This window comes from Emys orbicularis, chromosome 2, assembly GCF_028017835.1.
Source record: "Emys orbicularis isolate rEmyOrb1 chromosome 2, rEmyOrb1.hap1, whole genome shotgun sequence".
Taxonomy (NCBI): Eukaryota; Metazoa; Chordata; order Testudines; family Emydidae; genus Emys; species Emys orbicularis.
Window position 1 is genome coordinate 41224296 of NC_088684.1, and position 13736 is coordinate 41238031.

Sequence of the window (13736 nt, forward strand, 5' to 3'; positions counted from 1 at the left end):
GGAAAGTTCCCTTCCGCATCCGAAAGTTTCGCAGCCACTGTGATTCATCCCAGATCTGCAGCACTATGCGGTCCCACCAGTCCGTGCTTGTTTCCCGGGCCCAGAATCGCCGTTCCACAGCATCAACATGATCCATTGCCACCATGATGTTCACGGCGCGGGGTCCCGTGGTTTGCGAGAGGTCTGTGCCACTCTCAGACTTCATGTCCTCACCGCGATGCTGTAACCTCCTCGCCCGATTTCTCAGCATCTGCCTCTGGAAAAGGTGGACGATAAGGTGTGAGGTGTTGATAACGGCCATAACTGCAGCGATGGTCGCAGCGGGCTCCATGATCGCAGTGCTGTGGCGTCCACGCTGTCACTCACCAGAAAAGCGCGCGAAATGAAATGATTGCCCGCCGGCGCTTTCAGGGAGGGAGGGCGGGAGTGACGGTTGGATGACGACAGTTACCCAAAACCACCCTCACCACATTTTTTCCCTAGCAGGCATTGGGGGCTCGACCCAGAATTCCAATGGGCAGCGGGGACTGCGGGAACTGTGGGATAGCTGCCCACAGTGCACCGCTTCCAATGTCGATGCTTGTCCCGTTAGTGTGGACTCACAAAGTCGAATTACTGTCCTTAGTGTGGATACACACGTTCGACTTTGTAATATCGATTCCACATATTCGATTTAAGTAAAATCGAACTACTCTCGTAGTGTAGACATACCCCCAGACACACTGGTTTAGAACGACTCTCATATCCATCAAAAGACGGGTCGACATAATTAAGTAATTCACGTTAGCAGACTACAGTTTGGCCTTTATGAGACTGGTATAAATAGATGACCTTCATAGTTGACATTGTTAACAGATCTACTCCTAGGTCATTCACAAGAAGCAAATTGATGGAAGTCTAGAAAAGGGACTTTCACTATGTGATCCTACCACTTACTATAAGTAGGTTTGAAATAGCTAAAAACAAAGCACCACCCTGTTCAAAACCCTGAACTTTCAGTCGGTGGAGTGTATTTTCTAAAAATAAATGGTCACCTTATACCATCTAGTAAACTCTCAAAAAACATGCTCGTGAAGAGTTGCCATGGATTTGGTAGAAGGAAGACACACACCCACACACACATGAATTTCAAGAAAAAAGCTCGATTGGCTGCACCTTTCACGCTTCACTTCTCAACTCCTTTTCCCGTTTACACAGGGCCGGAGGTTCCTGAGATTTTTTGCCACTACTTCTGGTCCATGGCACAGATTTGAAGATCACAGAGTTCCAGTCCGTTTCTCTTCCAACTTACTGTTGACAGTGTCTTTCCATAGTATCCTCAGTCTTCCATGTCCTTTCTTGCTGTCCTCTTCCTGATCATTCTTTTCCCATTCTTATCACAAGTCCAGCCCACTTCAAACATGCACTCTCCAGCCTATCACAGAGTCACAAGTTTCTCTTCCCTGTGCACTCATTCTCCTCAGTATATTATTTTCTACTACCTGTATCATCTTCTTTTCTTCCATCTCCATAAGACCCACAATTTCCAGACCATAGAGCAGGCATGGGCAAACACACACAGCATACATTTTTCCTTTCAGTTTGTTACTTACTTGCCAGTCCCACAGAACTCCTGCCATCTTTTTCACTGCTGCCCATGCACATTGATTCTTCTTTTCAATTCTCCAGATCTCTCTTCGAAGGCACTAAGTGTGCTTCCCAAGTACACAAATTCTGGCTTCTGATTCAACTTCTCTCCTGAAACTTCAAATCAGCAGCTCTTCTTCCACCTCCCCTACTTTCATAATTTCAGTATTCTTTGTGATTATCTTCAAACCATGGCCTTAAAACACAGACGTCTGCTCTGATAGCAAAAAGCAATTAGTAAATAAGGTGTCAGCCAAAAGGGCCAAGTCATCACCATACATTAGTTTTACCTGAGTCTCCACAGGCTTGGTTTTCCTGCTCATTAACTCCATAACTAGGATGAAGAGAAGCGGATTCAGTACACTGCCTTGTCTCAATCACACTGTCACCTCAAAACTGTCTGAAATTCCATATATTGTCATCACCTTAGCCCTGGATCCTTGATACAGTTCCTCTATCTCCGCCACTTCTTGAAGTCCTTTTACTGTCCCTCTCAATGCCCCAAACACCAACTCCTGCGGAATCAAACCATATGCTTTCTCAAGATCAACAAATGCTACATAGCAATTATGCACTCCATTTACACTACTTTCAAACTTCTGTCTCATTGCAAATATTGAGTCTATAGTACTCCTTCCCTTCCTAAAGCCATGTTGCTCCTCGTCTATATTGTCCTTCACCTCAACCTTGCTTCCAAAACTCTCTCAAGGACTTTGAGAGGCTGACATAACAGGGTGATGTCCCAATAGGTGGTTGAATCATTTGCATCACCCTTGCCCTTCCAAAGAGGTACAATCAATCCTGTTCTCCAGTCATATGGTAGTCTAGCCTGAATCCAGCAAGCAAATAATAATTCATTAAGCCACTTTATTCTAGTATCTCCAACTGTCTTGATCATATCATCAGTTCTCATCTTCACCAACTGGTTTACCATTTTTTGTTGTATTCAGTGCTTCTTCTACCTCCTCTACAGAGATCAATACCTTTTGAGGCTTCCCCATAATTGTCGATGGTGCTTGCTTGAGTAACTTTCTCTTCTCATTTAACAGCTTCCATACCTCTGTCACCTCTGTAGGGTTAATCACCACACAGTTCCCATCCTACACACATAAAGATTTATTCATATCTTGTGTTTCATGATTCCTTTTTTTTTTGCCAACCTAAAAACCAATTTCCTGCCATCTTCCACCAACTTTCTATATAATTCCTCTTCAGCCTCCATTCTTGCCTTAGCAACTGCTTTTTAACCCCTTTTTGCCAGTATGTAGCATTTTTTTTTATTGTTTCATTATCACAATCTGCTTCCTAAAACTCTTGGAATAATTCTTGGTTGCACCTTTATGAACATAAAATCCATCTGTAATGCCCAAGAGAAGCAAAGGTAGGTCTTGTAAGCTAAATTTGAGGCCATTTTACCCTTTCCTAAATGATTGACAAGGGATTCCAAATATCAAGGTTCAATCATAGTGCTACAGGCACCCCAGAGGTTATCTAGATAAATTTTGAATGTCTACCAGTACAAAACAGCAAATCGTTCATGCTGAGATTGTACCACTATTAAGCCTTCATCAGTCCTGACTGGTTATCTTTTTCCCTGAAGGGACTGAGTTCTCCTACCTCCCAAGTGCCAATGAGAAACCATGTACCTCTATCCACCCACAATCCAAATTTCAACCTAATAATTTTGCAAGGACTACCTGAAACAAGATACCACTATGCCCTGTCATGCTTGGCACTGAAAGGGAGTGGGGGTGGGGGGAAATTCTGAACACTCTAGTCTGGCTTCTGGAAACTTCTGCAACTGCTACTTAGCGCAATCTTCTTTGACTCTAATCAACACCATTCCATTTCCTGATATCCCATATTGCCCCCAAAATAAATTGTTTGGTCATCCTCAGTTCCCATACATGTCACTGATAAGGAGCATAAGCTGGTTCCAGTGCATACCCTCAATGCTTTCCTAAGTGATCCTGACTGCACCCTATTTGAATCCCAGCCCTCCCCCTTTTTGGCCATCCACCTCCAAACCCAGAACATGATGCTGTGGTCAATGGTTCTTACAACCTGAGGGGCACCCAGTTCAGAACGCATGAGGAAAGAAGTTGAGAGGTAAGGTAACACATCCCAGGAATCACCCCCCAACACCAACTGCTGGCTACCCATACTTCACCACCAAGGAGCCTTGCATTGGTAGCTGGCATGGTGATATCAGTGCAGAAAAAATGGATTTAGTTTTCTCAGGAGGTGGCTATATGAGAAAAGATGAAAAATGGCAAGGATCTGGTAACGGGTAAGGAGAAGTCTCAGCCACATGGAGGAACAAGCTGGCAAATTTCACAGGCAACGTTAAATCTCATAAGCACTTTTTAATGACAATTATCATCTACACAATGCTTTATAAGATGCTAGAAATGTTTTATTTAGTACATAAGCCCCAAACCTGACATGCAGAATCATATAGGGCTCCAATCCTACCCCAGGAGCTAGCAAACTAAGGGTCCCAATTCTGTGAGGCTTTGAGTAAGTATTTGGAATCAATGGATGTTCAGCAGCACCTCACAGGAGGTGCACGGTACCATATAGGATAGGGTGCTAAATCTGTCCCTCTGAAGAGCAGAGACCCAGCAATGTGGTTATTCATGTTATGGCCCATCGTCCACTCATGATCTGTCCTTGTGTAGGCCCCACTCCACTGCAACCAGACTCAGCTTCTGACCAGCAGCCATGCAACAGGCCTTAGAAGCAGTGGATCTCTCTACTGGGGATGTGGTGTTTTGGTGCCTGCCCCAACTCCCCTTCAACTGTTTTCATACCAGGCCCCTAATGCAGAGAATGGGGTGCAAGTGTGGCCCCTTCTCTTAGTAGCAGCAGAATTTGGGGCCTTGCAGGCCAGTTTTCCCTCTGAAGTAGAAATTAGTGAGGCAGACTCAAGTATTTCCTTACTGTAATTTGTTTCCTTGAACAGAGATGAGACAAACTTACACTTGGCACAATACTATTCAATATCTTTTATTAGTGGTCTGGAAAAAAATATAAAATCATTGTTGTTAAAGTTTGCAGATGACAAAAATTGTTGGAGTGATAAATAATAAGGACAGGTCAGTTCTATAGAGCCATCTGCATTACATGGTCAACTGGGCTTACTCAAACAACATGCAAGGAGATGTTTGTAGGAAACAAGAACATAGGTAACACTTATAGGATGATGGACTATTGTTTGGAAAGCACTGACTCAAAAGGATTTAGGAACTTTTGAAAATTGGAGCCTAAGTGTCATTGAAAGTCAATGGGATTTAGGCTCCTAGATTAATAAGTGACTTTTGAAAATAGGACTTAGGTGCTTTTGAAAAGTTTGTCTTAGGGATCATGGTGGATAACCATCTAAACATGAGCTACCAGAGTGATGTGATGGCTAAAGGGAACAAATGTGATCTTCAGATGCATAAGCAGGGAAATATTGAGTAGAAGTAGGGAGATATTATGATCAGTGTATCTAGCATAAAAAGGATGTTGACAAATTGGAAAGGGTTCAGCAAAGAGGTACAAAAATGTTTCAAGAGCTGGAAATCTTGCCTTACAGTGAGAAAGATTAAAGAAGCTCCATCTGTTTATCTTAACAAAAAGAAGAATAAGAGGCAACTCGATCATGGCCTATAAGTATATTGGGATTATATACAGTAGAAGGCTCTTCAATCTAGCAGACAAAGGCACAACTTCCATCTAGCGACTGGAAGCTGGTTAGGTAAATTCAGACTAAGGATGTCGTAGATTCTCTATCACTTGAAATCTTTAAATGAAGATTGCATATATTTCTAAAAGATAAGCTATCACTAAACCAGGAGTTATGGACTCAATTCAAGATTCACTTGGTGGGCCTGTACTATGCAGGAGGTCAGACTAGATGATCATAATAGTCCCTTCTGGTTTTAAAAATCTATGAAAACAGCACACAAGCAACAATCACTTTCAGAAACTCAAGAAAAGGAACTTCTCCCTTCTCCCAGAAGCAGTTATCTTGCACCTCTGTCACTCTGCCTCAGATGTCTCACTGATTCAATCCATGAGTTATCTGGGAAATCTCTAGTTGAAGGCTCTGGATAGCTACATGGCCTGGAAACACGAGCCTGGGCATAATCTCCTTTTGCAGCTGCTCTGGCACATAAGGAAACCTTAGTGCTTCAGCTAAGGATAATGCTTTAACCCACACAATACAGTTCACAATTCTCTGGGTGCAGTTACAGCATGGCACCTTTAGCTCCTTCCATGGGGAGTTTCAACTTGAATGCTTAAAAATCAATGGGCACTACTGTGCAAACCATTAGAAATAGTGGACATCTCTATTTGGGCTGTGGAGTTCTGATGCCTGCTCCAGCTCTGCTTCAACTGTTCTCATAGCATGTCCTCTCTGCTGAGAATGTAGTGTGAGGGAAGAGCTCCGGACTGACCACAGGGATCCTGGAACAGCAGCTATGGACCCCACAGCATGCCATATTGATCACATGAGCAATAAAGAAGTTGTGGCTAATATGCTGAACTCTAAGCGCCAATGAAACAGCAGGGACATTCTGAGACTGAGGGTCAGCTGAAGACAGGACTGTGTTTTTCTGGTAGCTCTAGCTGATACTATTGGAGCTTATAGGGAGTTACGCCTTCACTGCTTCCTCACCTCCTTCACCTTAGGGGACACCAGCAAGGCACTCAGAGACCTCTGCAGCAGACCTTCCTTTCTCCCTGGATTGCTGCTTCAGTACAGGAGCCAACCAAAGTATCAGTATCAGAAAATCCTCTTTAGAAAGCCAAAAGAAGCTCTCTCCAGGACAGAAAATGTAGAGATTTCAAGACATCTTTCCCACAACTGCTCTTATGATCACTATAGAAATTGGGCAAGCTAATAAGGAGGTGAGTTTATACACAGCAACTAAAGTGGGGTATCAAGCTGAACCACCAATGTGTCCCTCCTCTCCACTCAGCCCAAACAATCTGGGAGACTGGACCAACCACAAGGCAAACCCAGTTTACCCATTTCCTATTGCACCCTCTAATGGGGAGTCCTGGAGACAATGGCATATCACACCCCTCCCAACTGAACCACTGACTTTTTGAGGTCAAAGGAAACCACTGCTTTCTGTTTTCTTCCTTTGCTTTGGGCAAACTCAGCCCAGCTGTAGGGCTGGACTACAGGAGGCTCAAAAATAATATGAGCAATCAGACATTTTGTGATAATTCAGGAGAGTAACACAGAGCAACTGTTCCACTAGTTCTGTGACATTACCAAATCCCCATATTCTTAGTTTTGATGCTTGGTAACTATATCGAATTAACTGGACTTTATAGTGCAATTTCTCAGAAACAACATGAGCATTCACACAAAAAATGATTTGTAGCAATTTTTAAGAATTCAAATTTTATTAAACATCTTATATAGTCTAACACACACAAAAATCATAAACATAGCTAAGCATGTAAGCAAGTACACATCTGAATACATTGCCTGTTGTAATATTGTGCATGCAGCTCACAATCAGACCTACACCAAATATCTTTTCATTTTGTCTGAGTTGATTACAATTAATTTTAAACTACATGTGGTAAAAGAAAAACTTGGAAAGTTTTTAGAACCTCTTAACTCTTAGTTCTCTTATTAGATCCTTACTAATAGTTTTTGACTTACCAATAATATCTGCTAACCCATTAATATTTTATTTGTATGTTATAATAATTTGAGTGTAGCTCATAGTTAGAGCTCAAGACCTTCACCAGCGTAGTCACTGAAAAACAATTATAAGCTCCATAAGTTGTATGGTTCAGCCCAAAAAAAAAAAAAAAAAAACCCCTCAGTGATCCTTTATCAGCACTAGGGATGTAAATATCATTTAAAAAGATAACCGTTTAAACTATTAAAATTATATCAGTTAATCGATTAAAGGGAGAGGGGCCCCAGCCAGCTAGTTTGGCCCAATGCGGCCTCCACAGACGCTCCATGCCAACCCAGCAGCAGTTTCCCTTCTCTTCACTAACCAGCATGCCATCCACCTCCTCAGCCGAACCCCTTCCAGTGGCACAAAGGGAGGCCGGGGAATACTTTACCCCACGACAGGGCTCGCAGCACCTACCTGTCTCCCCAGCCTAAACACGTTCTCCCTGCCCAGCTGGCCACCCCTCCGTGAAGCTCCCAGGGCCGGCCCAGGGCTGCTCCGGCCAGCCCAGGGCTGCAGTCAGCCATGGGCTGGGGTCGGGCTGGCGCGGCCCGGGGCAGGAGAACGGGATCGAGACCTGCGCGCAGGTGGGTTAACAGACTAATACTTACCAGTTAACCATTTAATATTTTACATCCCTAATCAGCACCTACTAAAAATTTTACCATGTTTACTTTTTACTGTTGATGTAAAAGGATTATTTAGTTTTCTTATCTTACAATTTTTGACAAACAAGATATATTAAGAAAAAAGTAAAATGAAAATAAAAAACCTTTTGCATTCCTTAGAAACACAAAAGCATATTATAACATATTCAGCATTTCAGCTTCCACATTGCAATGTCATTGTGCTATATAAATGTCGTAGTAACACGTTCTTGCTCACACTCACTCAATTTAATTATCTAATGAACTTAGTGAAAGTGTTAAGTATATTTTCTTTGAGAATACATTTCAAGTTATATTTTATATCACTTCATTTTCTACATCTCTAATGAAATAAGAAACAGTAATATAGCATCTGTTAGTTATTTCTAATGCACCCATCTCTGTGATATCTGGCCCCATTAATATCACTGTGGCTAATATTGACAACATTATTAAAAGCAACTAATGATCATTTAAAGAATTTCAGAAATTTACCATAATAAAAGTTTACAGTGATCTTGGAAAGCAGTACACCCATAGAATGGTTCACTCTTCACAATTTCCACTGAGCAGGATTTACCAAGGGGGATTCTTATTTTATGACAGCATCAATCTCCCTGTTATTTTTCTTCAGTTGCTGCTTGGACAATAGATCTTTTCATTAAACTTGTTCTTTTGGGGCACATACATCTGCACTCTCCGGTTATGGATCTGTTCTAGACATCAGAGTTTCAAAATTACCAGAATAGTAGCACTGTGGTGCTGAGAAATTTAGTTTTGTCCACTCTGAAAAGGCACTATATTTGTAAAGTGCATATTATGTGACATATAATACAAGTTGGCTGTTCAGTTTTGTCTCCTAAAGTACAGCTACTTAGGGTATGTCTACACTACGAGAGTAGTTCGATTTTACTTAAATCGAATTTTTGGAATCGATATTGCAAAGTCGAACGTGTGTGTCCACACTAAGGACAGTAATTCGACTTTGTGAGTCCACACTAATGGGGAAAGCGTCGACATTGGAAGCAGTGCACTGTGGGCAGCTATCCCACAGTTCCCGCAGTCCCCGCTGCCCATTGGAATTCTGGGTCGAGCCGCCAATGCCTTCTGGGTAAAAAAATGTGTCGAGGGTGCTTTTGGGTAACTGTCGTCATCCGTCCGTCACTCCCGCCCTCCCTCCCTGAAAGCGCCGGCGGGAAATCAGTTCGCGCACTTTTCTAGTCAGTGACAGCGTGGACGCCATAGCACTGCGAGCATGGAGCCCGCTGCGACCATCGCTGCAGTTGTGGCCGTTGTCAACGCCTCGCAGCTTATCATCCACCTTTCCCAGAGGCAGATGCAGATAAATCAGGCGAGGAGGCTACGGCACTGCGGTGAGGGCCTGAAGTCTGAGAGTAGCACAGACCTGTCAGAAAGCACGGGACCCAGCGCCGAGGACATCACGGTGGCAATGGGTCATGTGGATGTTGTGGAACGGCGATTCTGGGCCCGGGAAACAAGCACGGACTGGTGGGACCGCATAGTGCTGCAGGTCTGGGATGAATCCCAGTGGCTGCGAAACTTTCGCATGCGGAAGGAGACTTTCCTTGAACTTTGTGAGTTGCTGTCCCCTGCCCTGAAGCGCAAGGACACCCGGATGCGAGCAGCCCTGACTGTCCAGAAGCGAGTGGCCATAGCCCTCTGGAAGCTTGCAACGCCAGACAGCTACCGGTCAGTCGCGAACCACTTTGGCGTGGGCAAATCTACCGTGGGGGTTGTTGTGATGCAAGTAGCCAACGCAATCGTTGAGGTACTGCTCTCAAAGGTAGTGACCCTGGGAAACGCGCAGGCCATCATAGATGGCTTCGCCGCGATGGGATTCCCAAACTGCGGTGGGGCTATAGATGGAACTCACATCCCTATCCTGGGACCGGACCACCAGGCCAGCCAGTACATCAACCGAAAGGGCTACTTTTCAATGGTGCTGCAAGCACTGGTGGACCATAGGGGACGTTTTACAAACATCAACGTCGGATGGCCGGGCAAGGTTCATGACGCTCGCGTTTTCAGGAACTCTCGTCTGCTTAGACGGCTGCAGGAAGGTATTTACTTCCCGGACCACAAAATAACTCTTGGGGATGTGGAGATGCCTATAGTCATCCTCGGGGACCCAGCCTACCCGCTAATGCCCTGGCTCATGAAGCCCTATACTGGCGCCCTGGACACTGAAAAAGAACTCTTCAACTACCGGCTGAGCAAGTGCAGAATGGTGGTGGAGTGTGCTTTTGGCCGTCTCAAGGGGAGATGGAGAAGCTTACTGACTCGCTGTGATCTCAGCGAAACCAATATCCCCATTGTTATAGCAGCTTGCTGTGTGCTCCACAATCTCTGTGAGAGCAAGGGGGAGACCTTTATGGCGGGGTGGGAGGTTAAGGCAAATAGCCTGGCTTCTGATTACGCCCAGCCAGACAGCCGGGTGATTAGAAGAGCCCAGCGGGACGCGCTGTGCATCCGGGAGGCTTTGAAAGCTAGGTTCCTGAGTGAGCAGGGTAACCTGTGACTTTTCAGTTTGTGTACAGAGAAGCTGAACCTGCCCCCGTTTCTTTACCCAGTTAATGTTGACTATCCTCTCCAGTTACATACCCCCTTCAGCCTCTTCCAACACACGTTTAAAAATAAAATCACTTCTATTTTGTTAATGAACACCGTTTTCTTTATTACTGTTTTCGCGGGAATGTTTTAAACCTGGGACGCAGACTGTGGTGGGGAGCGGGTGTAGTGTAGTGATGCAAATGACGCTTCTAAACTCCAGGAATGACAGGCGCCGCAGTGGTGGACTGGTTGTTTTTTCCATGGAGCCTGCCACCCCTCCTGATCGGGACTGTGTGTATGTGGGGGCTATGTGACTTCGTGGCAGGGGGAGGACGGTTACAGATCCCCTGCTGCGTGGCTCTGTGATCCAGGATAAGGACCGCTGCATAAGATCTGTAACTGCCCTCCCCCACCACAAAGTCACAGAGCAACCCCCCCCCCCACCACAGAACATGAAAACCACCTCCCAGACTGACCAGGGTAACTAGTGACTGCACTGTGTATGTGCCCTGCTGCTGGACCTGCCCCCGCCTCTGTACCCTGGTAAAGGTGACTGTCCTGTCCAATTACCAACCTCCTTCCCCCCCTTCAGACAGACTCTCCTCCAAAAGAACATGATGGAAACAGTAATTAACAGAAACGTATTTTTTATTAGCAACTACACATGAAACTGGGGGGTGAAACTTGGACGGGGGCTTGTGTGAGGCGGGAAGGAAAGGACTTGTCAAATTTTGGGGAATGAGAGCCTTCTAGTACTAGAGCAGTCTGCAGGGGTGGAGTGAGAGTTTTCACGGACTCTGCCGCCCCTCCTTCTTTGGACTTTGGGTGAGGGGGGTATGGGACTTGGTGGCGGGGGAGGGCGGTTACAGAGAGACTGCAGCGGGGCTCTGTCCTCCTGCCTCCAGTCCTGCAGAACATCCACAAGGCGCCGGAGCATGTCCGTTTGCTCCCTCATTAGTCCAAGCAGCGTTTGAGTCGCCTGCTGGTCTTCCTGCCGCCACCTCTCCTCCCGTTCCATGTGTGATCGGTGCATTTGGGACAAGTTCTCCCTCCACTGGGTCTGCTGGGCTGCCTGGGCTCGGGAGCAGCCCATAAGTTCCAAGAACATGTCCTCCCGTGTCCTCTTCTTCCTACGCCTAATCTGCGCTAGCCTCTGGGAGTGTGATGCCAGGCTGGGTTGTGAGACAGTCGCAGCTGTGGCTGTGGGAATGGGAAAAAGGGAGTGAATTCCTCAGAAAGATAAATGTAGTTGTGAACAAAGAACATAGTCTTTCTCTGTGAACAAGACCATGCACAGCACCTATCACATGCGCACTCAGGACAAGGTCGAATTTTCGGCCTTCGCATTCAGTGCCTGGGGTCTTGCACTGCAGATCTGAGAAGCGGGGCAGGACACCGGAATTTGTGTAGCAGGCAGACATGGTAAGCCGTAGACTTGTAGCTGCTTAAAACTTTAATAGTAGCACTGGCCTCCTTTCACATTGAAAGCAATGCCAGTCCCTGCTGCCAGCAATCCGGCAAGCATGAACTCTGCCCCTGTCCCACCCCCTCGCGGCTGTCCCAGGGAAAGATCCCTGTATGCTGCCCCTCTCCCGCCTCCACCGCGTGGCTGTAAACCGGCGGTTACAGTTCTGTAAAGGAACGGGCAAGCAGTCCCAATACTAACATTCCCCTACCTAATTCAAAGCAGGTCACCATGGGCGACATCACTCTGCTGAGGATTTCTGGGACAGAGAAAGACCGCATGCTGCGTGAAAGCCAGCAAAAACCAGGGCCGTATGCCGGCATGCTCTGCAAGGCAATGATCCCGGAGTACTTGATGATAGCCTGGCGTGGAAACGTTTCCTACCACGGAGGACCCAATAAGGCCGCTCTCCCCAGGAACCTGATGCAAAGGCTTTCCAATTACCTCCAGGAGAGCTTCGTCGAGATGTCCCAGGAGGATTTCTGCTCTATCCCCGGACATATAGACTGGATTTTACTGTAGCTGCACTGGCAGGGACTAAACAGTAGAGCGCCTAGGGCAAACCAATCATGCTAAAGCGGACATTGTTAGATTTCTTTTCAGTAGTTGCACTGCCAAGGACTGAAACGTTAAGTGCCTAGGGCAAAGTAATCATGAAAAACCCATTGTTAATATTGTTAATATTCCTGTTCTGTTAAAAATAAATGTTTACATGTTTAAAACACTTACCGACTGATCCTTCCCCTGATTCTGTGTCCGGGTTAACGCCTGGGGATGGTTCGTAGGGGATCTCTGTAAGGGTGATGAAGAGATCCTGGCTGTTGGGGAAAATCAGCGTTGTAAGCGCTGTCGACTGCCTCGTCCTCCTCATCTCCTTCCTCATCTTCCCCGTCCGCTAACATGTCCGAGGAACCAGCCGTCGACAATATCCCATCCTCAGAGTCCACGGTCAGTGGTGGGGTAGTGGTGGCGGCCGCACCTAGGATGGAATGCAGTGCCTCGTAGAAACGGGCTGTCTGGGGCTGGGATCCGGAGCGTCCGTTTGCCTCTTTGGTCTTCTGGTAGCCTTGTCTCAGCTCCTTGATTTTCACGTGGCACTGCGTTGCATCCCGGCTGTATCCTCTCTCTGCCATGGCTTTAGAGATCTTCTCGTAGATCTTTGCATTCCGTCTTTTGGAGCGCAGCTCGGAAAGCACGGACTCATCGCCCCACACAGCGATCAGATCCAACACTTCCCGATCAGTCCATGCTGGGGCCCTCTTTAGGCCTAATAGTAAGGGCCTAAAATATCCCTTACTATTATATTCTTCGGCCTCAGTCCTGCACACACTTAAGCATGCATTATACTTTACTCATCAGTAGTCCTACTGAAGTCAATGGAACTACTTACAGAAGTAGTTAAGCATGTGCATATTTGCAGGATTAGGGCCTTAACTGCAGCCTCATATAACCAGCCTAATGTTGTATTTTCTTTATTAAAAACTTAACATAGAAGTACATCAGATTTAGTTTTAATTATATATATATAATTAATATACACACACCCCCACACACACACACACACCCCCACACACACAATTATATATTATATAAAGCCAAATTTTAAAAATCTAGATTTTAAAACACACGTTTGAAGGAAATCGTATGGAATATGATTAAAGCTGTTTTCAGTTTCAAAGATTTCAGTTTTCATAGAAAAATCATATGCATGTCTCACTGTGCCCATTATTA